General features: G+C 35.5%; 1 long non-coding RNA gene across 2 annotated transcripts; it reads left to right on the top strand.

The window, feature by feature from the left end:
- Positions 1-6,120: 6,120 nt before the first annotated feature.
- Positions 6,121-11,570, top strand: LOC112030987 (uncharacterized). 2 transcript variants are annotated; one of them, XR_002884932.2, is made up of 3 exons: positions 6,121-7,000; positions 7,146-7,513; positions 11,237-11,570. It is a non-coding gene; the product is annotated as an uncharacterized LOC112030987 (long non-coding RNA). The 2 variants fall into 2 exon arrangements; XR_002884931.2 differs by having other exon boundaries at positions 6,122-7,000; positions 11,243-11,570.
- Positions 11,571-12,563: the final 993 nt, after the last annotated feature.

Raw genomic sequence — 12,563 nt, 5'->3', positions numbered from 1 at the left:
TAGACTGAAGAGTGTGCCTTGGCCTTTCAGCAATTAAAGGATTACCTATCTTGGCCACCCATTATGTCAAGGCCCGAAGAGGAAGAAGTTCTCTTTGCTTATATTGTTGTAGCCTCTCATGCAGTTAGTTTAGTGCTGATAAGGGTGGACAATGGAGTAAAACGGCCAGCCTATTACGTAAGTAAGTCATTGCACAAAGCAAAGGTTCGTTACCTACCCCTAGAAAAGGCTATCTTAGTAGTGGTACATGCCACGCGGAAACTCCTTCATTACTTCTAAGCTCACACAGTTGTGATTTTAACTCAACTGCCTCTTCAATCACTACTTCAAAAAGCTTATTACATAGGGAGAATTACCAAGTAGGGAACAATTTTAGGGACTTTTGACATCAAGTATATGCCTCGGACCTCTATTAAGGTTTAAGTTCTTACAGATTTGGTGACTGAGTTTGCTGAATCTCCACTAGAAATGGAAGGCGAGAAGTAAAACTTAAGGGGAAAACCAGTTGAGATAATCTCCCTAAAGGGACCCTTATCTTGGAAGTTGTATGTTGATGGTGCAGCCAATCAAAAAGGATTTGGAGTGGGGCTAGTTGTGGTGTCCCCAGAAAACATTACTATTGAGAAGTCTTTAAGGTTAGGGTTCTCGGCTACAAATAATGAGGCTGAATATGAGGCTTTGTTAGTAAGGATGGCTATGGTTCGAAAAATGGAAGGAAAGGTAGTAGAGGTATTCTTAGATTCAAGGTTGGTGGTGGGCCAGGTAAAAGGAGAGTTGGAAGCTAGAGATTTAAGAATGCAGGAGTATTTGAGCCAAGCTAGGTGCTTGCAATCAAGTTTTGAATATTTTATTTTGCAACAATCTTGAGGAGCAGAAATACACACGCTAATTCTCTAGCTACTTTGGCAACTTCCTCTGCACAAGGCTTACCTCGAGTTATACTTGTTGAAGATTTGCAGAAACCCACCAAGTAAAAGAAAGAGAAGATTCTGGTTCACCAGATTAGGGTCAGACCAAGCTAGATGGACTCTATAGTTATATTCCTCAAGAAAGGTGCCTTGCCATAAGAGAAAGGAGAGGCAGATAAGGTTTGGAGGAAGGCTCATTGTTTTTGGTTGTCTGAGGAGCAAAAGTTGTATAAACGTTCTTTTCCTGGACCGTACTTGTTATGTGTCCATCCTGAGGCAATGGAGCCACTCCTGAAGGAGTTACATGAGGGAATTTGTAGACGTCATACAGGGGGTAGGTCACTATCCCATAGGGCCCTCATTTAGGGGTATTGGTGGCCAAGTATGCAGAGGGAAGCACAGGAGTATGTGAAGAAATGTGATTAATGCAAGAGATTTGCTCCAAATATTCATCAGCCAGGAGGTGTCCTTAATCCTCTGTCTAGCCCATGGCCTTTTGCTCAGTGGGGCTTGGACATTGAAGGACCATTCCCTAAGGCTGCAAGGAACAAGAGATGACTTCAGGTCGGCACTGATAATTTCATGAAGTGGATAGAGGCCGAGCCACTAGCCAATATTAGGGATGTGGATGTAAAGAAGTTTGTATGGAAAAATATTGTCACTCGATTTGAGATTCCTTACACCTTCTTCTCAGATAATGGGCTTCAGATTGACAGTAAAACGTTCAGGAGGTATTGTTGTGAATTGGGCATTAGGAACCGATACTCAACTCCAACCTATCCATAGGGAAATAGGCAGGCCAAGACTGTTAATAAGGTTATGGTGAATAGGCTTAAGAAGGGGTTGGATGAAGCAAAGGGTAGATTGGTGGAAGAGCTAACACATGTTCTCTGGACATATCGGACTACTTCTCGTCGGTTAACTAGGGAAACACCCTTTTCAATGACTTACGGGTTTAAGACTGTAATCCTTCTAAAGACTGGATTTTCGACATTAAAAACAAGCTTGTTCACTCCATGTAACAATGGCAGGCTATTAGAAAAAAGTCTAGATTTGGTTAAGGAGCGAAGAGAAACTGCCATGGTTCAACTAGCATATTATCAATAGAAGCTCAAGTAAGGGTATGATATCAGTGTGAGAGTAAGACCAGTAGCACCTGGTGACTTAGTACTGAGGAAAGTTATGGATATTACAAAAAACCTAGCATGGAGAAAACTGGGGCCCAATTAGGAGGGGTCATATCGTATCACCTCGGTAACTGGTATAAGTGCTTATTTTTTAGACGATTTAGATGAAAAAGTTGTATTATGCCATTGGAATGTAAATAACCTAGGAATGTATTACTATTAATGAAAGGCAATTCTGCCACACTTTTTGTTTATAATATTATATGTTGTGTGTATTAATTGTTTAAGTATTAAACAGAACATTGGTCATGTTTGGCTTCTCGAATCACATACTTTGGGTAAATTTATACTCCCTGTTAATTGTTTAAGTATTAAACAGAATCTTGGTCATGCTTGGCTCCTCGAATTACATACCTTGGGTAAATTAATACTCCATGTTGTTTGTTTAAGTATTAAACAAAACATTGGTCATGCCTGACTCCTTGGACCACATACCTTGGGTAAATTAATACTTCATGTTTAAGTATTAAACAGAACATTGGTTATGCTTAGCTCCTCGGACCACATACCTTGAATAAATTAATACTCCATGTTGTTTGTTTATGTATTAAACAGAACCTTAGTCATGCCTAACTCCTTGGACCACATACCTAAGATAAATTAATATTTCTCAACATATATTTAAGTGTTAAACAGAACATTGACCATGTCTGGCTTCTCGGACCACATACCTTGGGTAAATTAGCACTACTGTCCAATATCTATCTAACTGTTAAATAGAACCTTAGTACTGCTTGGCTTTTTAGACCATGTACTTTGGGTAAATCAACACCTACAACTACCAGGATTTATTGCTAAATGGAATGGTATAAGAAGCCTTTGATAAACAGATGCCTCGCCATTGTTTGAAGTTAAAAAGGACATTTGGAATTGCATGTACTCCTCTAGGTTACTTACCTCAGGTACACAAAGTTTGTTTTTTATGTTAAGTTATAAGGTGCCAGGTGCTATAGACTAGAAAGAGTTATCTTATTACACAAAAAATTATCCGAAAGGTAATAATCAAATTGCCACTTGCATGATTTTAGGTTATTATGTTTATGCTAGTAATGTATTGGTCAAGAAATAGACATTGCTTTATTCTATTTACACAAGATGAAATATAAAGGAATTTATTGCTTCTCATTAAGTCAAGCCTTGAAAAGGCAAAGAAATATATATTTAGAAAAAAATAATAATAACAAAAGGAGGTACATATCTAAGAACATAAATGACAATTACATGTAAAAAAAAGAAAAAATACCGACAAAACATAACCTAAGTCCTATTTGGTCTTGGGGGGAGGGTTGTCTTTCGCCATGGCCTTAATAGATTTTTCAGATGCTATTGTTGTTAAGGTTGGACCTTTACCTTTAGAATCCTCCTTGGCAGGGATGGGAAGAGTTGCCAAAACTATTTCTTGGCTCTGGGAGGTTCCCTTCTCATTGGAGGAGCCTTTGGGTGCAGGTGGAAGCTTTGGGGCCTTAAGGGCTACCTTTTCGACTGTTTCTTTCTCTTTCTTAGCAACACCAGCTTGCTCAGCCTCTTTTGGAGAGTCGGTGGGAAAGGAGAGAGCACTGGTAGAGGCATCCTTGCTAAGGTCTGCATCTTTGGGGGCAGTTTCAACCTTGGAACTTGAAGGGCTTGAAGCACGAATGACTGGGGGATAGTAGACATTCTTTGCTCTCCTTAGGGTGAAGGAAGCATATACTCTAGCTTGGTTTAGAGCCTCATTCAACACTTGGAGACAATAGTTTCTACAAACCCCAGAAACCTCAGCCTTGAGGGTTTCCTCAGTTTTTACCACCCCGATGTCATACCCTTCCTGCTCGGCTTTTTCTGTAGCTTTCTCTGCCTTTTCCAACTTTTTCTTCAATGTCCCTATCTGCTTCTTAGCTGTGGTTAGCTGGTCCTCAGTCTGACGAAGTTGTTTGCACTGACTCTCCACCTACTTCTTAGCCCTTTGTAGAGCAGCCTCAGCGCTTTTCCTTTCCCTGTCAGACTCAGTCAATTTAGTATTCAAACCTTGAATCCTCTTCTTGGCCAAGGTGAATGCATCCACGGCAGCTAGTTAGGAATTGTAGAGTACTTATCTATAAATGCACCCAAAAATAAAAATATTGTTAAAATGTAACACAGGGAAAAATAAGAACCAATTTACAAAGGAAAATAAAAGAAGTAAACATAGAAAGTACTAATAAGGGGTATTGTTAGAGTAGTAAACCTAAACCTAAGCACCTCACTTGGAGTCCCACCTCGTGTCGGGCAATTAAGTCCATCATGCCACTCCCTTGAGACAATTAGAAAATCCTTGTCTATACCTTTATTAGACTCAGGGAGACACAATATAAGTCTAACCGCAAAGACTCTAGTTTTCAGGTAGTACCCCTTGCCTGTGAGTTTATGACGATTGTAAACCCAATTAACGTCGTGGTGAGTAAGGTTCACATTCAACTTTTCGTTAAGGGCATCTACACTACCTAGAATCCTAAAAACATTAGGGGCACATTGGGTAGGAGAAAGCCTATAAGCAATAAGGTAATCCCTAGTCACTTTACCCATAGGGATTCTCATCCCTCCCTCTATAAAGGCAATAATAGGAATTACCACTTCTCCTTCTTGCCTCAAGGCATGCCATTCCCCCCGGCGGCAATACCTAATGGAAACCCCAGGTGGGATATGATAGTGGGCTTTAAAGTTCTTTGTACCCTCTGGGGTGTCTACTAAATGAGCAAATCTACCCATTTGAAAAATAGTTGAAAGTATTAGGAAGACGAGGTGAAATTAGAAAGGCTGAGGAAGAAAAGGTTCTAAATTTAAAAAAGAAGTGCAAAGAGCAACTTATGGACGAGAACAAGGGCTCCTTAGACTAGTTCTTGAGGGTTAAGGAAGCAAAAAGTGGAACAATTGAAATCTTCAAGCAATATATATATATATATATATGAGAGGGAAAAGTAAGCGAGACAATTCCCGCCTAAACCCCCATAAAACTTTCTACCGTAGGATCTCCATCACACCGTAGAACATGAGGGATGGGGCGTTGTGTGAAATAAATGTTGAAGTGTCCCAGATGCCAAAGCGTCAGGAGTGTGCTTCTTGGTAATCATTAAAAAGACACCTGCACAAAAAGAGATGATGTAAGAGTAGGGAAGAATAATTACTGGAAGATTGAAATCCCCCTTTTTTCCCGAGGAGCAAAAAGGTGGAATTTCAAGGGGTTATTGTAGAGATAAAAGGCCCAGAAATAGGTATTAGGCCGTGTCCAAGGACATAAATCTTCTAAGGACAGAGAGATACTAATAGGGGTATACAAGTTAGTGGTTAGGTGAAGAAGTTTAGTAATAAAGGATAGGGAGTGTAGTCCGAGAAGAAACATCTCCTCAGCTAAGCAAAATAGAGGTTAAAGGTCCGACCTTTCATTAAGAACAAGGCACCAGATGATCATACTAGCAAGGATAAACGTCAAATGTGAATAAGACAAAGGAAAGCTGAGAAATATCTAAGGAGAACGCAGTTACCACCGCATTGAATGCTCTACAGCTAACTCTCTTGCCGCATTAATGTGGAGGCGATACCTGAAGAGTAACACTCAATCTTACAGCTACCCACAAAGATTTTAGAAATATGCTAATGAGACAAGTATCAAAACCAATAATTTGATCTACACGTGGAAGGCTGAGATGGAGTAAAGAAGGGGAATATAAATAAGAAGAGAAATGATATGTCTACAATATTTTTACAACAAATCCTGAGTGGCAAGTTGTTACTGGTTGTTATTGTTGGGGTAAAAAAGTAATCTTAGTGTTAGTTTCAAATTTGAATCAATAACAACTAACCGCTTGTGATTTGTTGTAAAAATGTTGTAAAATTATTGTAGATGTAGCATCTCTCAAATAAGAAAGACTTCATTACAAGGGGATCATTAGTTAATCTGTAAAAGATCACTGTACACTAAAAAATTGCAATTATGGTTAAGTCTAAGAGAAATATACAAGAATTACCTACCTCAAACTTTGCCAAGGAGGATTTTCCTTGCAATAAACTATCTATTTCTACATTCAAGTAACAATTAGCCTTTGTGATTATTGTTCAACTCATTGAATTTCAATTTTTAGCGCATCCTCTACAAATTCATTGTTTTGGACTTTTTGAACATTTTGGGATTGGAAAGCAAATTGCGTCCTTGCCATTATTATTATTATTATTTAATTTTCTTTCCATTTCTTAGTAACCAAACATATTTTCGTTATAATTTTCTATATTTTCTTTTTACTTTCTTTGCAATTTCTTGGTAGCCAAACATCATACTTGCAATTTGATTCACCACCACCGATCCTAAAGTACCTCTAACCCAACAGTTCAACACCACCACTGACTCCAATTCACAACCACCAAACTCAAATTACCATCAACCCAAACCCATATCCACCTCCACAAAACACAAACAAACTCAGATCCATCACCACCACTCAAGGCAAACACTTCTCCAACGACTACAATCTCACCACATCACTGCACAAGCAAACTCAAATCCATCTCTAGTAGCAAATCTTATCTCATCTCTCTCCCAATGCCCATTATCGCAGCCGTCTTAGGCTACGCCTCAGCTGTCAGCTTCATCTTGGCTGTAAGCCACAACTAATCCTCATACGAAATGACAAAGGCTTCCATTACAGAGTTGGATGAGTCCAAAATAAGTAGAGATAAAGGGAGAGAGCAAACAAATGGTGGCTCGTGGCGATGAACGGCGAGGAGCAAGTGGTAACGCTGATTTCGTCCTCTTTGATGAGAGAGGAAATGCTTGGAATCTCTCTTTGATCTGGGTTTATATTCGCCTCTGGATTGAATTTGAATATCAGCGTCCGCCGCTGGAGAAGATTCAGTCTCTTCAACACTGAGAAACTGCGGTCCTTTTCCCAAATTCTTGTACTGAATTTGTTTTTATTAATTTTCTTTTTTCTTTTGTTTTGTTTGATCATATAATAGTATGATTTTGATGCAATGAATCTAGCTTTCTTTCATCGTAATTTACTTTTATATTGATTGGGAATTCTTTGTGGTGTATTCTCAGAGCGGAGTATTCTTTATGGATCCGAATCAACCTGCTTCTCAATATGACCCTGACGATCTTCCAAGTAAATTTCCTCATTACTACGGCAAGTCAGTTGATGCAGAATACATGTTTCAGCGAATGCAGCAAATTCCAGCAAGTAAAGAACTTCTTGCTCTAATTCAGGATGAATTGAACGCGGCATGCAAGACTTGTTCCGTTAGCTCAAAGGATGAGCTGGAGGCTCTGGCAAAGCTCACAACTGAATGTAAAGTTGTTTTGGATCCTGCAAAGAAAGATGATTTACCTGAACTTTACGCCGAAGCAATTAAACTCAAATTTGATAAAAATAATTTGCGTGTGGTTCGCCAGGACTAGTTCCTCACAAGGTTATCTTTTCATTAAGTTTCTTATATGTTAGTCTTACTTTGTCTCTTCATATGACTGAATGCTCTGATTGTTGTGTTTTGTAATTATGTTTGTACCTCCAGTAAATTTTAATGCATAACAATTCTTATCTTTAGGGTATGATTTTGTAGAATTTGTGATTAAACTCGATCTGGTGGGATTGATGGAAAATTCATATTGTGAAGCAAAACCAATTTGAGGTTATTCTAGTTTGGCTTATATGTTCTGATGTTGATTTTGCGGATGTCATAAGTAATAGAGTTTGAATATTGGTCGATTTCTTTGGATTCTCATGTTAGGGTTGATTTTTCTTTTAGTTCAGATCATTGTTTTTGTTAGTTTATGATCTTGTAGACTCTATACTAGGTTTGATTTGGAATGAAATTTACGCATTAGGCATTATGGTTCTATTTATAGTTTGTGGAGGTTATTAGGCCATAGATAGTGTTCTTTTGGTGACTTGATGAGAAGTGTGGATGAGTTTCTATCAGTAGATAATTTGTTAGGTGAGATTCATTGGGACTTTATAATTTTGTCTTTGTCGTTATAAATACAGGACTTTTTTTTATTAAAAAAAAAAATTTAGATTTCTTGTAATATTTTTAAGCATATTCTTGAAATTTTGAAACAGATCAGATTGTTTTTCCAAAAAAAATTTATTATTAAATTCTTTTTGGAAAAAATAAAATAGGCAAAAGAATCTTATAACTATTTTGTGATTGATCTTTTGTAAACTCATTTAATGGTTTTGCCTTATATTGTCAACCTCCCTAACGTTAGTTTGGTCCGATTTAGTGAAACCTCGCTAGCCAGGAGTGGTCGAGTGAATTGTTGATCATCTAACTTCAGTATGGTTCAGTGAGTATTTTTTGACTGCCATAGTTGGTCAATGGATTTATTTGACTCCGTGAACTCGTTTGTGGTCCAATAAACCATTGACCATCTAATTTTAATGTATGCATTGCATTATTCTATATTATTTTTTAGTTCGCCATATATGTATATATATAATGGAAAATTGAGCGAGTTTATTTTTTTAATTGAAGAGTTTTAACTCTATTATATATTATATAAATTTTTTTTGATAGGTATCAGAACATATAAGCCAAACTACAATAACCTCAAATTGGTTTTGCTTCACAATATGATATATTATATCATTTTGATTGTGATTAGGGTAAGGAACTAATTTTGATTTAGTTTTACTCAACATTTGAAATTATCTTTTGCCACCTATTTGTGATGGAGAGTTCTATTTGGATCTATTTAGTTGAATTTTCGAGATTCAGTTGCATTTTTTTGAAATGTGCCTTGTATTCTTTTGTGTTTAAAAAGAAAGAATCAGTAAAATTGTTCCCCAATATCCTATGTTCGACTTTAATTTATCTTGTTGTGACCACTTGAGTACATCCACCCTATGATATGATCAGCTTAAGATCTGGTGTCAATTCAACCATCCTTGAAATGGGGTTGAACTTTTCCATTGGTTTCCTTTGGTTCCATATTTTCTTTGTTTAAATTTAGTCTTACATATTTTTTACCAGCCTAAGGAAATCAAAATTCATATTTTGTTATTGAGATTTTAGAAATCATGCTTACCCTAAACCTCTGTATTAAATGTCAATGTTCGAAGTAATTCCTGGACTTACATATTCATGAGATCACTTTTTCTCTCCTACAAACATTCAGGGTAAAGGCATTCCAACAACTGTACCAGTACTTCCTCCATTACAAGTAATTCATGTTCAGAAACTCTAAATACAACTCCCTGACTAAAGTCTAGCTTGCTGAAATCCTTTTCCTAACGGTTCCTCTGTTAATATGTATGGTGAATTTCAATTTTAACATTAGCTTATTTTGAAAATATATATATATATATATATCTCTGGTTTCCCTTGAGTTTGCTAATCTTATCTTAAACCTTTATTTTTCTGGGCTTATAATTGAGTCGTTATCAGAAGTTTACCTTATTAATATTAATATATATATATATATATATATTAAGGTTTTAGGCAATAATGGTCATACTTGAATTCTGGAATCACCCATCCTTAAACTTCTTTTTGCGTGTTTACATTATTCTATTTCATTTTCTACTTGTGCTCTTGGGGATTATCCTTTGAACTTGAAAATTTCTCTTATTGTTGTGATTCAATGCTTCCCTCCGGATCTCATAATCTTGTCTAACTTTTTGCTAACCCCTTGATTGTCTATGGTAATTTTATTTATTAACTCTTCCTAATATAAGTGTGTGGCTCTATTTCTCTTTTAAGTTCGAAAATTTTGGTAACAATTTATACTTGGTCTTAAGATTTTGTTATTCTTGAAACTTTATTGCTCTTTTAATCGTAATACTTTCTTGCTAATACTTGGTTACCTGTGTCATTGTCTTGAGGCTGTGATTTTTGAGCAGCACGTCTAATTTTATGAATCAACCAGCATATTTTTGTCTCGACTTTATCCAACTGGTTATAAATTTTAGGTTAACTAACTACCCATGGATCCATTTGGATTCCAAAACTTGAAGCTAATCGAACAATGTCAACCTTAACTCTTCTATCCTAGTTTCTTCTCACTTAAAATGTATTTGACATTTATATGTGCTTGTGTCCTTACCCTTTACAAATGACATATAATTTACCCCATTTTGTGCCTTGATTTTGCTTCTAAAGTTTGAAGAAGAATCCTTACTGGTACTTGAATTAGTTAAAGTTCTCCTTGATTCTTGAGATAATTTTAATGACCATGCTGTCTTGCTTCTTCTTCTTTTTTTTCAAAAATCTTTTTAAGATTTGAAAATAAAGAATGTAACACCCAGTAAATTTTAATGTCTAACAATTCTTATCTTATAAATATGTATTTTGTTTTGAGACTTATGCAGCTTTTGAAATTATAAGTTTTAATTGAGGAGAAAATTCTATTTTCTAAAGGTTTTAATTCAAGTTATGATAGGGGTATTTTGGTAAATGTAACAAACCCTAACCACTCTTCCGCTTTAAGTGGTTCCTCTCCCTCCCTAATGGAATATCCATAACTCCCATTTCCTCTTTCATTTTGATGTTCCTTTGAGTTCTCTCTCTCTCCTCTCTCTCTCTCCCCTCCGTTCACTCTTTCACCCTTGGGTTGTTTGCACTATTTTTTTCTTCCGCCAACCATCTAGCTTTTTAGCCAACACCTCTAATTACTTGTATTTTGTTCCATCTAGATCAACTAAGATTGGGAAAACTTGCAACTCTAGGGTTGGTTTGCCTATGTCCAGGTTGAACTACTTTGGTGTTCTCCTAATTGGTTATATTTTTACTTATACTACTATATTTTGGCTATTGAATATTGTTTTACAATTGTTACAATTTTCATTTCAGTTGTCTTAGCTACATTGATTTAAAGTAAAGAATAAAGAAACATTATAAATGTATTTGATTTACTATATATGTTTTTATATATGTATTTGAATTTGATGCCTAGTCATGGGGATATAGCACGACCATAGTCATATAAGATTGTTAAGAATATGAATTTGTTTGAATTTGTGAACTGGTTTAAGTCCATGAAATTTCTTATGTTATTGGAACTCCATTGTAAATCATAACTTTTGATGTATGTAAAATTATGTACAACCTACTATTTTGCTGATTTATATGCCTAATTCTAGCTAGTTTGGATACTTATTGAGTTGTTAACTCACCCTCTTTTTTCCTATTTAGTTTCAGATTATGAAGAACAAGTTTTGGGACTTCTGCTGAGGTTGTGCGCATAAAAGGAGATTATGATTTTTGGGATAAGATAATATTGTAATAATTTTAGTATTTTCTTTTTGTTGATTTGTATTAAATGGTTATGAAGTTTGGATTTTTGCTTCTAATGGTATGAGGATATTTTTAGATTTATTGATGTAATGTTATTTGAGGATAATTTTAGTTGCTAACAAGGCCTTGCACTTGTAGGATGAAACTTTTATGTGTGCGGCTGTTAGCATATGCCTATCTTAATGGTTGGGTTTGGCAATGTGACAATGTCGGTATAACTTCCTTCTTGATTCATGGTTACTGTGATTTTTTTAAAAAAAATTATGTTGTGCTGCGATGAGCTTTGTGCTTGGGAATGTGAGGTCGAAGGATTTGATCATGAATTGTTATGGTGCTTGTAAATGGAACTCAAATTTTTTTGGTTTTTTTGGTTTTTTTTTTAATACGTATTTTTGGACTTGAGTGAGAGTGAATTTTTCCTTAGTTGCTTGTGTTTCAGCTTCAAACTTTTTGTTGTATTTAAACTAAATCCTAACTCTGTTTTAGTTTACAACTGATCTTAGTTCTGATTTTCCCTAAATTTCTAAATAAACCCATATTCATTATTCACATTGAAATTGTCAAATTACATGTAAATGATCATTCATATTTTTTTCAATCACTGAACTAATATTGATGATTATTTATTAGTTGTTTCATGTTTGTAGGGAATTACCATGTTTTAGTTAACATAGGGACTAGTGTGGGTAGGAAGTTGTTAGTATTTGAGTTGAATTTGGATTGTATTGTTAGTGTTAGTTATAATGTGGTCCATTGTTTTAGGTTTTTACTTTGTTGAATTTAGACAGCTGAAGTTATTTTCAATAAAATATATTAGATAATTTTAATAAATTTGAATCCTAATTGGTTCTTAGAGATCAAGATTCTCTTAATCAAATCCAAACTTTATTCCTTTGTTATCTTTTGTTCTTAATGGTCCTACCAAAATTTTTTAATACCTCTCTAATTGTAGATAAAACTAGGCCTCACTTATTTTAAGAGCTGGCCTCGACAAGGTAAAAAGTTTGGCTCCCCTTAAAACATGTCAGTCATCAAATTCTCTTCACTCCAAATTCCAACTATACAATCATAAAAATTAACTTATTTTGTCTTTTTCATTCTTCTCTAAAGCATGATAGACACATCTGTATCCTTTTTTTTTTTTTTTTTTAGATAGTTCAAGTTTGCTACTTTTAGCCATAACTATTTAGTTTTTAGTTGTTCATTTTTTATGAAAAGGGTAAAC

The sequence above is a fragment of the Quercus suber genome, unplaced genomic scaffold, assembly GCF_002906115.3.
Source record: "Quercus suber isolate HL8 unplaced genomic scaffold, Cork oak 2.0 scaffold_133, whole genome shotgun sequence".
Taxonomy (NCBI): Eukaryota; Viridiplantae; Streptophyta; class Magnoliopsida; order Fagales; family Fagaceae; genus Quercus; species Quercus suber.
This window is presented reverse-complemented; position numbering and strand designations above follow the sequence as displayed.